The sequence below is a fragment of the Danio rerio genome, chromosome 8 (assembly GCF_052040795.2).
Source record: "Danio rerio strain M-AB ecotype USA chromosome 8, GRCz13ab, whole genome shotgun sequence".
NCBI lineage: Eukaryota > Metazoa > Chordata > Actinopteri > Cypriniformes > Danionidae > Danio > Danio rerio.
Window position 1 is genome coordinate 11,781,237 of NC_141028.1, and position 17,275 is coordinate 11,798,511.

General features: G+C 34.5%; 1 protein-coding gene and 2 long non-coding RNA genes across 9 annotated transcripts in view; 2 read left to right on the top strand and 1 right to left on the bottom strand.

Annotated features, from left to right (window-relative positions):
* The window catches only part of kcnd1 (potassium voltage-gated channel, Shal-related subfamily, member 1), a 142,078-nt gene that overhangs the window by 40,950 nt on the left and 83,853 nt on the right, over positions 1–17,275 (top strand).
* LOC147842576 (uncharacterized) lies at positions 625–14,737 on the bottom strand. The gene is made up of 3 exons (XR_015497690.1): positions 11,779–14,737; positions 2,046–4,767; positions 625–1,813 (listed from the first exon to the last, which is right to left on the bottom strand). It is a non-coding gene; the product is annotated as an uncharacterized LOC147842576 (long non-coding RNA).
* si:ch211-145m1.3 lies at positions 5,883–11,324 on the top strand. Its single transcript, XR_015497712.1, has 3 exons — positions 5,883–5,959; positions 6,437–6,538; positions 10,858–11,324. It is a non-coding gene; the product is annotated as a si:ch211-145m1.3 (long non-coding RNA).

Sequence of the window (17,275 nt, forward strand, 5' to 3'; positions counted from 1 at the left end):
GGATGGATATATAGATGAATGGAACGATAGATAGATGGATAAATGGAACGATAGATAGATAGATAGATAGATAGATAGATAGATAGATAGATAGACGTATAGAAGGATGGATGGATGGACTGTCCTTTTGTCCACCCATACCATCCATCATTCTATCTATCATATATATCTATGTAAATATATCTGTCTGTCTGTGCTTTCTTCTATCCGTCCATTGTTATATCCATCCATCCATCCATCCATCCATCCATCCATCCATCGTTCAATCTATCTCTCTGTCCGTCCGTCCGTCCGTCTGTTCGTCCACCCATCCCATCCATCACTCTATCTATCTATCTATCTATCTATCTATCTATCTATCTATCTATCTATCTATCTATCTATCTATCTATCTATCTATCTATCTATCTATCTATCTATCTATCTATCTATCTATCTATCTATCATATATATATATATATATATATATATATATATATATATATATATATATATATATATATATATATATATACGTATATGTTTTGTAAATGAGATTTTCTGGTCGTTATGATTGGTTGTGGAGTCGAGGATATTGTGCTGTGGAAATCTCCAGGCTGTGAAAGTGCTCCTCAGGTCACCTCTGAATCACTGAGCAGATTTGCATGAAGGAAATCTCCAATGTGCTGGAATCGCACTGCACGCAAACCTGCAACACCCTGAAAGAACAAATCCATTTACATACTGAGGGCTGCTTGTGTGAAGGTGTGTATACGCTTCAGCTCCGCTTTGAAAATCTGCTCTGACACTTTCCCCAACCGTGAGCCTCCACTGAGAGCACTTGATGGAATATATGACGGATAATCGTCTCGCTGAGAGATGCAGATGACTTCCCATGTTTGCCTGGAGAAAATTGTTTTTGTCACACATCATGAATTATCACAATATGTGAGGGAGTCACTCAATTCTGGATCGGAATTAATGCAAAGTTAAGTTCTTAAACTCTTAAAGCGATAATGCACCCAAAAATTCAAGTCTCATGTTGTGATCCATAGAAGAAAGTAAGTCATAAGGGTTTGGAATGACTCCAGGATGAGTAAAAGATGGCAGGGTTTTTATTTCAGTTTGAACTAGTCTTCTTATTGCAGAAAATGAAATATGTTTCATGTTTTAAAGGTGTCCAGTCCCTGAGAGTAAGAAGCGACCCATGAATTATCACCATTGCGCCCTTGAGGAAGGCACTTAACCCCACATTACTCCAGGGGAACACATACAGAGGAATTGTCCTTTTTATGGGCATGTCAAATTCATTTTAGGTCAAGCACTGAATTGGGAAAAAAATATGGCTTTATGAGGCAAATTTAAGAAATTACAGGTTGGTAGATATTGCACTGAACTTTGTTATTTAACAATAAATGTGTTCTTTTCAGTTGTTTTGTGCTATATTATTTTACATGTGTTGCACAGTATTCTAGTCCAGTGGTCCTCAACCTTTTTATCACTGCGGACCAGTCAATGCTTGCCAGAAGTGGGTCTGGGGTGGTTGTATGTAGATTGCCAGGGGACTTTTAACCACTTTCTCAGAGGATGACAAGTTCACAAAACATTTCTGCAACTCTGATATGGAGAAAATTGCAAAACACTGCAGTGTTTGGGTGTCTTGTGTTTATCTGACGTAATTAGTACCAAAATACCGATATTTGCATATTTCATACAAAGTATATGAAGCTGATTGGTCAGTTCTGGCGGTGCAATTGCTGCATTCTGAAATTTGAGATGTTTTTAACTAGGGCTGGTCAATTTAAATCAGTAGCGATATTTATTGACCGAACACCTTTGTCAATATCAATAAAAAAAGATTCGATATGAATCGCTTTGGCAGGGGTGGCTAACCCTGTTCCTGTAGAGCCACCTTCCTGCTGATTTCAGTTCCTACCCATATCAAACACACCTGAACCAATTAATTAGGACCTGAACACCACGTGATTATTACAGGCAGGTGTGTTTGATATGGGTTGCAACTGAAATCTACAGGAAGGTGGCTCTCCAGGAACAGGGTTGGCCACCCCTGTGCTATAGTTTCATTAAAATGTGGCTGCTGAGCGCGCACCTTGGAAGCAATGCCAATAAGCTTTGGCTATAAGTTTGTCACTTCCAATGGAGTCATGTGACTTGCACGACACGCGTATGGGACCCAACAAACCTAATTGAAATACACTTGATATGGTATGTACACATTTCAGTAACGACAGACTACTTATCTCAGACCAACACTGCGCATCCAAACACTGCAGTGCTTTTTACTTTTCTACATGAACTTGCATCAGAGTGGCAGCAATGTTTTCTCCATTTGTCATCCTCTGCGAAACTGCTCGATGGTCGCCTAGCTAAGAGAGATGCCAGGGGAGCACAAGCGCAAAGCCTATTGTAAACCACACTTGTCACTTAAGGCAACAGTAAGGGGATTGTGAATTAAAAAAAGTATGTAAGGATACCGCCAGAGTGGCTTTTTGGTTTCTTTTCTTGTGCGTCCCAGCCACTAGCTCCCCATCTGAAAGATTTTTTTTTTCATATGGGGGTAATATAGTCATTCAACTTGACAATTTGTAGTGTTGCAGTATGTATTTGAATATTGATGGTTGGTTCCTTTACTTAAAGCTCAGTTTGATTATCATAATTTGTTTGGTTTACAGAGGTAGAGGTTTACTGTATCATTATTATTCATACATTTAAGTATTTTTGCTTTACGATTGCACACACTTTGTAACATTTATTTATCAGGTTTAGAAGTCTTTTTAACACTTATGTTTGTTTTATAGTAAAGAGATCACTTATTTTGTTTAAATAATTTTGACTATTAAAACTATTTTCCTTAGTAATGTTGGTAAATTAAAATAAAGTGGTTAAAAAACAATCCTAATATTCCTAACTGTATTGTTAAACAATATTCAATAATCATCTATATCGAATAATATGAAACATGATTTTTAAAAAGATGCGTATGGAAATATCAGACTTGCACACGGAATAGACACACTGTGTAAACAATGGTTGGGCACTACTATTCTTGACATTTTAGTCCAGTTTACTCTGGTCTAGCCTAATTTATTTCAGTACCTACCTCTCTGCTCCATTCTAGTCCAGTCTGTTTCTATTATCTTTTGTCTTATGTCGCGTTATGTTGTCATTTCATGTTTTGCTGCATACGCTTACATTACTCTAGCCATATCACCCTGCAGCTCAAGACTGGTTACTCACAGAAGCTAAGCAAGGCTGAGCCTGGTCAGTACCTGGATGTGAGACCACATGGGAAAACTAGGTTGCTGTTGGAAGTGGTGTTAGTGAGGCCAGCAGGGGGCGCTCAACTTGCCTAAGTATAAGAAAGACGAGACTATACTGTCAGTAAGCGCCATCTTTCGGATGAGACGTTAGCCAAGGTCTTGACTCTCTGTGGTCATTAAAAATCCCATGACAAATCGTAAAGAGCAGGGTTGTAAATTCCCTCCATCATGGCCTCCCAATCATCCTCATCCAACGAATTGGTTCTGTCACTGTCTCTCCACTTCCCCTATAGCTGGCGTGTGGTGAGTACACTGGTGCTGTTGTCATGTGGCTGCCGGCACGTCATTTAAGTGGATGCTACACACTGGTGGTGGTGTGTAAAGACCCCTCTCATGATTGTGAAGCACTTTGGGTGTATGGCTATACATGATACACACGCTATAAAAAATACACATTACATTTAATTACAAATGGAATGGAATGCAGCATTCCTTTCCAGTCTCCATTAATCCAGTCTAATATTTCAAAATATTGAATTGAGCATTTAATGCGCTTAACGCACGAATTGCCAAAACCGCTCGAGTTCGAAAATCTGAACTTCAGCGGTTCTTCACGCCGCATTAAACATGAGCTTTGCTCTTGTGGGGCGTGATTATGACATAGTGCCTGTGTCCCGGGGGAAAATCCTTCTGCACACACAGACAACAGTTCATCAAACTGGGCTTGGATCAGTCAGAAGCACCGCTGAAAGCCTCCATTATCCAGGTGAAGTTTCTAGAGAAGATTATGAGCTCACAGAGCTGGGTGCACCTCTGAAAGGATCTAGTGGACTCAGACACCACTCCAAACGAATCAACGCCGTTTTTCAGCCTTCATAAAGCACTTAAACAGTTATTTTCTCAATAAAATCCATGTTAGTCATTTAGCAACGAAGCTACAGTCATCTGGCAAACAGACGCCCTGCCCATCATGCAAATCCACGTCTGCTAAAAAGAGAATTTGATGCGCGAATGAAGCAGATTTTGATGCGCGATTGATGAACTCAAATGTTCACATGGCTTTTTACACACGAATAGTGTGGTTAATCTGCGCGTTCTGTGTCTGGTGTGAACACAGCATAACAGTTCAATCCAATTGAGTCCATTCTTGTCCTGTTTTGCATTTGTGTCGTTACACAGGTTACATCATGTCACATTTTGTTATGTTGAGGCACATTTTTAGTTAGTTGTGTTACATTTTGCTGCACTACATTATATTTAGATCAGTTTTAGTCAGGTTTACTTCATTTCCATCTAGTTAAGTCTAATCCATCCAGTCCCGTCATCTTTCCACTACTCCAGTATCCCTTCTGTTTAACTTGAGTCCAATCCAGTTCACACTTCTCTATTTCACTCCACTTCAACCTAGCCCAGTCCAGTTTCTTCTCTTCTGCTTCCATTTTTGTGTATTTGAGTCTAGTTCATTAGCAAGCACAATGCTCACAATGTTCTCCTTTATGTTCCTACACTGTAAAAAATTCCTGTAAATTTACGGTGAAAATAAACAGCAAAATACTGTTTTAATGTAAAAACAGAAAGTTGCCGTTTTTTACAATGCATCATGGGAAGACTTGCTCACTTCAGTTTGAGTGGTTGAGCAACAACAGTAAGGGCACTGTAATTTAACGGTTTTATACCATATTTTTTTCTGTGCACACAAGACGCCATTTTGGATTATCTACATGAGGTAAGTTTGCAGCTCCATATGTGACTAACTATCTGTAAAGTACCTGTTAGTTTTTAAAATCACATGTAAACATCCAATAAACACACAACTGCAACAATGATTTGACTGTGTGAATTTGAAAAGCAAGATTAGCATAAGGACTCGGTAACGTTAGTCCTCACATCTCCTGGAGCCTGGATGGATATTTTACCTGAACTTTTAGGAACAGTGCAAATGTTGAACGTTATAATTTGTAGTTACATGAACTGGTACATTGCCCTGCATTTTATGACAGATTTGAACTGCGTGCCTCTGTTTGAAACTCCAAGGTACTTACAAGAAAGGATAATTGGATAATTTGGATATTTTCAACGAGGTAAGAAGCTATATCTGTAAACGTAATATCTTTAAATTACTTATTACATTTAAATATCATGCCATAAACATCCAATCAACACATAACCAAAGCACCTGTTTATTTAAATGCAGGATCCGACCGTGTGAATGTCTTGAGAAGAGAAAGGGGGTAACTTTAGCCTAATTTAGCAAGCTAACGATAGCTGGAGGACTCATTTTCCCATCACACACAGGTAAGAATGTTAAACCTAGATTTTACATGAACTTTGAGTGAAGATTGTACAGAATTTATTTTTTTCATGTGGTTACATGTGTAACTTGCATATTTGGTCCATTTTATTACAGATACACCTTTTCATTTGCAACTCCGGTGCTTCTAAAAATAACATTTTAAGATCGAGTGAGACCTTTGTTATTTGCAGTTGGTTTATATAGAAATTGACTAGAGTTACAATCAGATTTTATGCTTGGTAACGTTACCTAAAGTGGCAGAGCTTTTAATCTTTTTTTGTAAGGAGTAACTGCTATTATAATGAAAATTCTTTACAATTCATTTTTGACCAATAGATGTCTGCCACCACTGCTAATCTTGGAAAGATGGGTAACCTGCCTGTGACTCCTCATTTGATTCTGCCTGGTAAGTATTTTGTAATTAAGATAGGGAAAAAAATCTAATTTGTGTCCCGCTATAGACTTTGCTGGTTTGTATTTGACGAAATAGATTCATTCATTTTTAATTCATTAAAGCAAGGTCTCATTTAGTTAGAAATGTATGTATTTGTAATGATCTGATACCCAAAGAAATAAACTTGCCTTTTAGAAGCCTAGTTATCCTTTAGTATTACTATTGACATACTATTGTCAATGTTTTAACACATGCTTAAGACATTCTGTCACTTTTCATTATCTTTGAATCTCAGATTACCTGGTTTGATTTCTTGTTGTTGCTTATTATAGTTATTTAAATATTTATTTTAATTTTGAAAAATTATATTGTATGGCTTTATCACGTCTTGCATAATTTACACCAAGCCTTTCAAAACAAATGATAAATCACAGAATTAATCTCCAGAATAATTCCTAAATAATACTTTAATCAACCAATTTATTAAAGGTTCAGATGATACTTTGGGCCAGTGGATAAAACAATGGATGGTCAGCATGGAAGGCAGAGTAATCTGTGAGGGTGAGCATGCACACTGGAATTCCTTCAAAGGTAATATGTTTGCACTTACATATTTTTTGTTTAATTTAGCATGAGGACTTCATGGAATAGAATATTGTTATGTCCAACTTGTCACATGTGTGTTTGTGTGTATACACTACAAGTAAAAAGTTTGGAATCAGAAATATATATATATATATATATATATATATATATATATATATATATATATATATATATATATATATATATATATATATATATATTTGTCGTATAATAAGCTTCTTGTGCTCACAAAGGCTAATCAATACTGTAATAGAAACAAGGACAAATACAGCAAAAACTGTAATATAGTGAAATGTCAGTTAAATAGTATATATTTATCATAAACTAATTAAATCATGTACTGATATTTTATTGTATTTAGTTTAAAATGTGATTCTTGTATTTTAAAGTTAAATTTTAATCATCATTAAAAATACTAGTCCTCAGTGTCACATAATTCTCATGGTGCTTAATATAACCTGCTAAGAATAAACATTTATTGTTGTTGTCATAACTTTGTGAAACAATACAATACACATTATTCATTCATTTTCTTTTCGGCTTAGTCCCTTTATTATTCCAGGGTTGCCACAGCTTAATGAACCGCCAACTTATCCAGCACATGTTTTATGCAGTGGATGCCCTTCCAGCTGCAACCCATCTCTGGGAAACATCCATACACACCCATTCACACACATGCACTACGAACAATATAGCCTACCCAATTCACCTGTACCACATCTTTAGACTTGTGGGGGAAACCAGAGCACCAGGAAGCAAACTCCGCACAGACCAAGCCAAGTCTCGAACCAGTGACCTTCTTGCTGTGAGGTGACAGCACTACCTACTGCGCCACCACGTCAGTACACATTATACAATACTATTTCAAAGTACCATTGAAAATTAATTACTTTTACTCAAACTAAATTGTTCAAGCATGAAAGTAAATTAGACAACGCGGTGGCTCAGTAGGTAGTGCTGTCACCTCACAGCAAGAAGGTTGCTGGTTCAAGCCTCGACTGGGTCAGCATTTCCGTGTGGAGTTTGCATGTTCTCCTTGTGTTCGCGTGGGCTTCCTCCGGGTGCTCCGGTTTTCCCCACAGTCCAAAGACATGCGATACAGGTGAATTGGGTAAGCTAAAATTGTCTGTAGTGTATGAGTGTGAATGAGAGTGTATGGGTGTTTCCCAGTGATGGGTTGCAACTGGAAGGCCATCCGCTGCGTAAGACATATGATGGATAAGTTGGCGGTTCATTCCGCTGTGGCGACCCCAGATTAATAAAGGGAAAAAGCCAAAAAGAAAATGAATGAAGAAATGAATAAAAGTAAATTAATTTTTTATAATGCAAAAAAGATAAAAAAAAAAATTTACTTTTTTTTATCAAACAATCGTAAAAGAATGTATCAGTTTCCAAAATACTTTGAAGCTTTTTTTTTAGCACTGATCATTATAAGAATCAATATTAGTGGTTTTGTACCAATAATATAATGATTTCTTAAGGATCATGTGACACTAAATTAAATGTGAAACTACGTTCAATAAGAAAAAAAAAATTTGAAAAATTTGAATTATTTAAATTGTGTAGTAACTAGGGATGTAACAAAATTGTAAATACCGTCATACCGCAATAGTAAATTTTTTCAATATTACCGCAGGCGCATGACTCAATAAAACTATATTTCTGAGAAAAGTTTGCTTAGGCGAATGAAGCGAACGGGAGGTAGCGGAAACTACAATTCCCATCAGCCTAGGCGTGGCCATTATCCTTTGCGGTCTGTTGTCGCTACAGATCCAGTAATGCGGAAATGGAGTGTGGTGCTAGTAGCGGAGAAGAAAAAGAGCTGGAAATGATCGAACCTAAAGTGGTTTTTAAATCGGATGTGTGAAAGCATTTTGGTTTCTCTCTAAAAAGATACAAGAAAGGAGAAAAGGTGACAGATAAAGAAAAAAACAGTATGCAGGCACTGCCAGACTGTGGTGAAATATAAGTCGGGGAATAAGACTAAAAACAGTCATGGGGACTGCAGAACACAGCACACTTGTTAGATTGATGCAGACATTGACTTGTACCGCAAAGAGACCTCTATCTCACTCATAGCTTGTCCTCTCAAGTGGGGGAAAGACAATGCACAACGTTACCCACTGCTGTCAACCTTGGCTAAATCATATCTCTCTGTCCCAGAAACCTCAGTCCCAAATGGAGAGGGTTTTTTTTTCTGTTGCAGGGGACATGCCCAGAGATCCCAGCTTTTACCAGATTATAGTTATATGATCATTTTCCTTAAAAAACCCATCTCTATCTAAGTGAGTGAGTGATTAAATGTTGAATGTGATGAGTTTTCAATAATACTAAATTAAAACATTTTTTTATATTTAGTTTAATAGTTTTTTTTTATTAAAATTTAAAAATTGAAGTTCCTGTTTCGAAACTTACAGATAGATGGCTAATTTGTATGTCATTGATATGTTCAGTGCTAAGGTAAATAAACACTTTTGGCACTTTATTCGAGTATTTTCATTAGTTTTGTTTTTCCTGTAAATTATTCAATAAGTATGCCATTCATACCGAGGTAATATCGTACGGTGAAATTCTGATACTGTTACATCCCTAGTAGTAACACTTTACAATTCAACATTTTTACTTTATTTTTTATCAAATAAATGCAGCCTTTGTGAGCAGAATAGCCTTTTTAAACATGACCTCTAAAAAATCTGTCCTTTAGATTAATATTTTGAATAGAATGCTTTACAATTATACATTTGTGCATAAACATTAGATTAGTCAAAGCCAAAATTGGAGCTAATAAACTTAGTACACGCCAGTGAATATTTTGAATATTTTGATGAAAAAAAAAATACAACTTTAATAATAAACAGGAAAAAAATATTACTCTGTTTAATAAAACTATTTTGTTTAAATGCACCAATATATATTTGTCTATATTCACTGAGGAATTTATACAAATATACATTTTTTAAAGGGGCTGTTCATTTATGCTGAACACTATGTGGTGTGTGTGAGTGTGTGCGTGCGTGTGTGCGTGGTCAAAACTATTAGCCTCCTTGATTTTTTTTTTCTTTTTTCAATATTTACATTTATGTTTAACAGAGCAAAGAATATTTCACAGAATTTCTGATAATATTATTTCTTCTGGAGAATTTTTTTTCTGATTTTTAGCTAAAATAAAAGTAGTTTTTATTTTTTTTTTAAAAACATATTAAGGTCAATATTATTAGTCCCCTAAAGCAATACATATTTTTGATTGTTTACAGAACAAACCATCGTTATACAATGACTTTAATTAACCTAATTAACCTAGTTAGGCCTAAACACTAGTATTTTAAGAAAATATAGGCAATTATTATCTGCTGTCATCATGGAAAAGATAAAAGAAATCAGTTATTAGTTTTTACAAATTAGTTATTAAAACTAGTATGTTCAGAAATGTTGAACAAATCTTCTCTTTGTTAAACAGAAATTGGGGGAAAAAAATATATTATATTATATACAGTTGAAGTCTGAATTATTTGCCCCCTGTTTATTTTTTTCCCCAATTTCTGTTTAACGGAGAGAATTTCTTCAACACATTTTTAAACATAATAGTTTTAATAACTCATCTCTAATAACTGATTTATTTTCTCTTGGTCATGATGACAGTAAATAATATTTGACGAGATTTACTTCAAGACACTTCTATACAGCTTAAAGTGACATTTAAAGGCTTAACTGGGTTAATTAGGTTAACTAGGCTGATTAGGGTAATTAGGCAAGTCATTATATAGCAATGGTTTGTTCTGTAGACTATCTAAACATTTATATAGCTTAAAGGGGCTAGTAATTTTGATCTTAAAATCTATATTTAAAAAAATTAAAACTATTTTTATTCTAGTCAAAATAAAACAAGACTTTTTCCTGAAAAAAAAATATTATCAGATACTGTGAGCATTTCCTTGCTCTGTTAAACATCATTAGGAAAATAATGAAAATAAATAATTCAAAAAAAGGGGCTGATAATTCTGACTTCAACTGTACATATATAATAGCAAATAGGGACTTTAACTATGTACACACACGTCACTGGTGTTGTTCAAAAATCAAACATTTTAACATTTGAATGCCCTTTTCATGTCTTTAATCTTCATCATATAATAATAACCTTTTTACAGGGAAAACCATTTTAGTGCTGCAAAAATGCATGTGCTTTTTCACTAAAATTTTCTTTCAGAACAGAAAATCACTTTTGCAGATAGTTTATTTATTTTTGTAAGTCATACAGTTTTAAATACCTTGTTCACAGAAATTTTTTCATTCTTATTATTCAGATGCTTTGCTGGCATAAATCCAGAGAGGGGAACCAAGGCTGTGAGAGGAAATGTGACGTCAAAAAAACTGGCAACACAGTTCAGAAGAAGACCACGACTGTAAACCCCAAGGTTTCAAACCTTTTGAAGAAACTAATGGACTTTGAATGGGACATTATTTAAAATGCAGCTAGCTTGCACCCCCCTACTTTTGCAACACAGAGGCCTTTTTTTCTTTATTTGCTGAAGCTCATTTTGGGCCTATATATTTTTATATTTTATATCCAAGACTAAATTGTAAAGTGGCTATTTATTAATTTATTCTATGACATTCGGTAAGTTGCTTCTTGTTGTAAAATGCTGAATATGATCTTAACATTTCTGGAGAACTTACAATTTTTGCCTGTTCTTTGGCTTAATATTTTCACAAACACAATGCAGATTTTATTTTGTGTTGTTTGAAAATAAAAATGTGAAATATAACTTGGATTTATTTCTCTTTTTGAATCATTTTAATCTGAAATAATATGGTTAAATATGGATTGTAATTTAACAGCTTTATGCTTCTAAATAACAGATGCATGCTGTAGATAAAATGTAAAAAAGGTAGGGCACTGTATTTTTACATTAGAATAACAGTGGTATGCTGTATCTTACAAAACAGTATCATGCTGTTAATTTAAAATGGTAGGGCACTGTATTTTTACAGTTCCATAACAGTAGATTACTGTGGCTAAAAAAACAGTATCATGCTGTTAATTTAAAACGGTAAGGCACTGTATTTTTACAGTTCCACAACAGTACAATACTGTTGCTAACAAAAACAGTATCATGCTGGTAATTTAAAAAACGGTAGGGCACCATATTTTTACAGTATGATAATGGCAACCACAGCTGCCAGTAGATTACTGTTTTTTTACAGGGAAATTTTTTACAGTGTACAGTTCTCTCATTATTAAGTACTAAGCGGTTGTATACACAGCCATTTATTTTCTCTCTGATAGTTAATCACTTTAATCATCTAGAGAACTGTTCATTGTGCTTTTGATTTATAGCCCTCTAAACATGTCTGTTTCTGGAGGGAAAACCCAGAGCTCAATGTCACCTATAAAAAGAGGCACCTTTTAAATTGACTTTATTATGGTTCATAAAGTAAATTTGAGCATTTTAAAATAATAGCATTATGTTACATGTTTCATAATAAATTACATGAGACCAGACATAGTTTTCACAGTAGTTCTATTTATCTCTGTTATGTTTTAGAATAGTTTGAAGCCTTAAATTTGGGGATTTTAATAAGAAATATGTTGATGTAATATGCAGTTTATGCGTTAAACAGCAACAGCTAATTATTTAAAGATTACTTTCTGCCTACCAAAGTGTAGCTTACTTTTTATTTTGGTAGAATTAGGTATAGGCCAATATAAGATTCCGTAGTTTTACGGTATTGCGATTACTGCTCTAAAAGATATTATTTTTAAATTTCTGGGTAAAAAAAAACTACAACCTTTTTCACCTTCACACATTTTATTTAGAATTTTAAAAAAATATATTTTGTTAAAGTGAACATGTCGGGCAAAATAATTCAAATGAATCCTTGACTTCTGCTGTCTTCATTAGTTTCAAAAACACTGATTTCATTGCATTTTAAAACTGCATCTTTAGATATCTTTTTTGCCGGAGATACTGTTGTCCTAAAAACTTAAAACAAAATATGAAAAACAAACTTTTATAAACTGTAGTATTGGTAAAGCAGAACATTTTGTCGTTTTTTTTTTTTTTTTTTAAACTTTGACTTATCCAAACAGTGATATACCATGAAAACGTTTTTTGTTCTATGCATAGGTAGAATATACAGTAGTAAATAGGAGATTTCTATTGTGACAACTTGCTGAATTTGAACCCTTATGTTCTGTTGGGGATGTTTTCATCCACTCTAGGATGATTTTGAGTCTTAATTTAGCCATAACTTTTTCTGTGTTTCAGCCAGAAGAATAATTTTTGGTGACAAATCTTACACTGTGAAAAATGCTGGGTTCCACACAATTCCTTCATGTCGTCCTAACAAAAATCGATCAAGTTAACTTAATTGTTTGTACATATTTAAGTGGATTGAACAAAAAACACAAAACTATTTTCCAAAGTTCCAAAAGAATGTCAAGAATTGTGTTGATTCAGCTCCTTTAAATATGTAGTTTGAAGCAAAAATCTTTTTTTGGAGTATTTTGACACATATTTTGAGAAATTGCTTTGAATAAAAAAAAAAAACCTCAAAAGAAGACTCAACAAAACACTCAATACAAATTTACTACCGGTTTGTTATGTTTGGGATGAAAACACTAAATTAAGCTGCTGTAAAAATGCATTAGATGCTTTTTTATTTTTTTTTTATTTTGCACAAATCTGTTTATCAACCTCAGTCCTGATCAAAACTACTAAATGATTTTTTTATTTTTTTTAAATGATAGGATTTTAATTCTTTACTTGCCAAATTCATAAATAATGTCACTGATTTGGTGAAAAACACACAAATTCTGTATTTTTTATATAAAAAGTAATTGTGGACTGCATTTTTTTAACCTTAATCAAAGTCTTGGACATGTGAAACAACCTTGCCTTTGATGCATTGTTTTTGACTAATTTTCAGTTTTTCTCCCTAGTTTACTGTTCGTGGCGGTTTTTGCCCCATCGACTTCCATTATAACCACATTTTTGTTAATTACAAAGCCATGACACCATATAATCATGCATTTTTGATTGTTGGCGGTTTTCCTGGGAAGAGATAAAATTTGTAATTTTTACTGTTGATCATCAGTTGACCATTAACCCTTTAGATAGGCCTGTGCAAAAAAACCTGTAAAACCCAACACTTGGGTAACAATTTTATCAAATGAAATGAGTGCAATTAAACAAAAATTGACTGGAAGTTAATTCTACTCATTTAAAAAGAGTTTTTAAGTCAGGGTTGAAGGTAATGAGTTAATTAAGTACTTTACTACTTCAACTTAAATGGAGTAAGTTCAAAATACTCATATAGATTAGTTTTTTTTTAACTCAAATGATTTGTTGCAATCGGTTTCCTCAAATGGTTTGAGTTGCCTTAACTTTTTGGGTTTTACAGTGTAGTTTTTGGATTACATATGGAAACAGCAAATTAAAGTGTATGTGACCTTTACACACTTACCTTAATGTGTCTCGGAAAACAAAAATGTGCATCTCAGCTCTCAGAACTACTTGGAGTAAATAAAAACATAGACTGTGTATGTATGCATCATCAAATGTGGTTATAATGGAAGCCATTTGGCAAAACAGCCACCAACAGTAAATTAGGGAGAAAAAAATTAAATCTAACAATGTATCAAAGCCAATGTTGCTAATCTTTCACATGTACAAGACTGTAAAAAAATATATCAGACCAGAATTACTTTTTATATTGAAAATACAGCATTTTGTGTGTTTTTTTTCACCAAATCAGTGACATCATGTATAAATTTGACAATTAAAGAGATAAAATCCTGTAATTTTCTAAACAGTTTAGTAGTTTTGATCAAGACTGAGGTTTTATGCAAAGATTTATACAATTTTTTTTTAATTCAGTTTAATTCAGTGGGTGTTTTCAATTTTAACATAACAAAAGGGTAGTAAATTTGAACAGTGCACAAGGATTAAGTGAACAAAACATGTGTCCTTTACATAATGTAAACTGTAAATTGAACTGAAACTTTTTACAGATTAAATGAGCATTAAGGTTGCATGTAAAAATATTTGTCAGAGTATGTTTTACAATAAACTACTTCAGCCTATTAAAAGAATCATGTTTAATTAAATGCCACTTGTCATTTCATTATAATTAATGGTGAAATTTCCTAGCAGTTTCTAATTTATACATGATGTTGTGTACAAAAAAATACTGGAAGAAAAAAATGGCCTCATGCTGAAAAATATATCAATATGTGACAACCAGACCCGGTGCCCTCTATATCTTAAGAGCAACAGCCAAGTTATTAGTGTTGACCTGATTACGCAACAATGTATTATGAATTTAATATACCTTGAGACATTTATACATTCGCTATATTTAGGTCTGGTGAGCTACAGGGTATTAGAAAAGAGACAAAGTGCTTCAACATGTTCATCAGCTTTAAAATGGAGTATGCTTTATCATTTTATCCCAGGAGCTCGAACGGTGTTCCAGAAAGAGCAGAAGGTATCGAGACGTTTTCAGTGTTTGCATAGGAACACAGACTAGCTGAGTTCAAACTGTTCATTTGGTGAGGTCTAACATGCTAATAATGTCAGAATGGAGTCGTACATGGATATTGAGCTCGAGCTGCATATGTGCAGTCCAAGGATCTTTAATTATAGACGCTTCTGCAGCTCAGAATGTGGAGTCAAATTAAGTCCCTGCCATTTCCCCCTCATCCCAGAGACCATTATCACCTTTCTGCATGATTGGAAAAGACTTTCATTTACAGCCCTGGCTTTATCTGACAGTAATCATGACGAATGGCAGCCATGCAACCTTTTTTATTTTGAGATCTTGTACAACTGGACGGACTACAGTTTGTTCCTGTGTTTTGGCCAGCCATGTATAGCAGGTTTCATTTAAACCGATGATGCTTGTGTTTGACTGTTTGAAAACATGTGTGCCAGGAAAATTTGATAGCTTACGATAGTCTTTTTTTATGTTATTGTATATGGTGACTGCAACACAATCTCACGGCAATTCATAACTTTTTGATTCAGTGGCTAATTAGTATGAATTCATACAATCTGATTTGTGAAATTTAGTATGATTAGGGTATATGCCGAGCTAGTGTGTTTCCCATACTGATAAACTTCCGGTTTACCTGTTATTGTGAATTTTTTCCATTTTATATTGTTCCTTTTACAGCATGGATGTTGTAATGTAATTAAAATACATTCAGTTAAACAGACTTTGGCATTCGTTTAGTTGTTCAAGCGTAAAACGAGACAAAAAGCCGTTTACTTGCATGCGCCCATCAGAATTAGCAGGCTAGCGCAGAAGCTCCATTGAATATACTGGAGTAAAATAAATGCTCATATTATAAAGACATGGCGGGGGGAATGTAATTTAATGCAGTGCTTCTTGTACAATCTGAGACCCACTTAATATCGGATATCACTCAGCCAGTGGAGATCGCTGATTTTTAAATTGTTAAATGCGCCGATTTTTGCATTACATACAGTTGAGCGGAAGCGCTTAACCCAGGTTACTGGCAAATTAAAAGTCCTAATAGCATGCTTCGGCATATACCCTTTTGCTCACCCCCCAATGACGTTTAGGTTGGGGATTTGTAGACGATTGGTTTTAAAATAAAAAATGAATTTTAGTGATGATAATAATTTAATGAATTAATTTATTTTTTGTAAGTCCATTTGTGCTTGTTTATAAAATGGCAGTTTACAAAATTATTAGGTAAATTAACTATGTGCGTAATAATAAAAATTGTCAACTTAACTGTAGGGTTGGGCGATGTTGACTAATTTGGCATCGTACGATGTCTAATGTGAAACATCGCGTTGGGCGATGACATCGTCGTTGTAGGCGGGGGGTGGGGGTCATTGTTAAATATCAATTAAGTCATAACGAATTAATTAATTGTAGCCTACCTTTTTCACTACCTGACCCACATGGTCTTTGCTTTACCCATAACCAAACCATAAAAGTTACACACAAATGACCACCTGTCAATCACTTTTTTTCCGTGGGACTCTGGCATTAATAGGCAGAATGATCTGTGTCATTCTCATGGCTTTTTCCCACAGCTGGTGGAGGAGACGAGAGTTCGTTTGGAGTTCACTGTATTTTGTAATGTGATTGATGATAACTTCCTTATTTAATGATTATTATTATGAGGAAATAATAACAAGTAAAGATGCTAGGGCTTGACCATTTTGGTCGCATATGCGGCCAAAATTTTATCTGTGCAACATTAAAATATATTTGGAAGCATTTGGGTGAGTGCATTCACGGTTTTCACTGCAAAATCCTCACCGCTTGCGCAGATTTAGGAGACATTTATGCAGAATGCATCTTTGCACCTAAAAACGCCAAACACAGCACCCAGGAGCAGATTAACAGTTGTTATGTTAAGATGACATGCAAATAATAAGTTATTTATCAATATTAATGTGGGGCGGGGCGATGGATCGCAATTTCTGCTCAGCATCGCAAAGTTTGTTGGCCATTGGCGATGGTGGACGATGACATCATCTATCGGCACAACCCTATTTAATAGTTCTAATCGGGTTTACAATGGGTTTTGATTGATTTATTGATTGATTGATTGATTGATTGATTGATGTTCTAGGGTATAACAAAGTGTTTGGTAAAAAAAAAAATAATAATTAAAGAGCTAAAATTCTAACCTTGACTGATTGTTGACGTGCATTCTTAAAACTCTAACAGCACCAT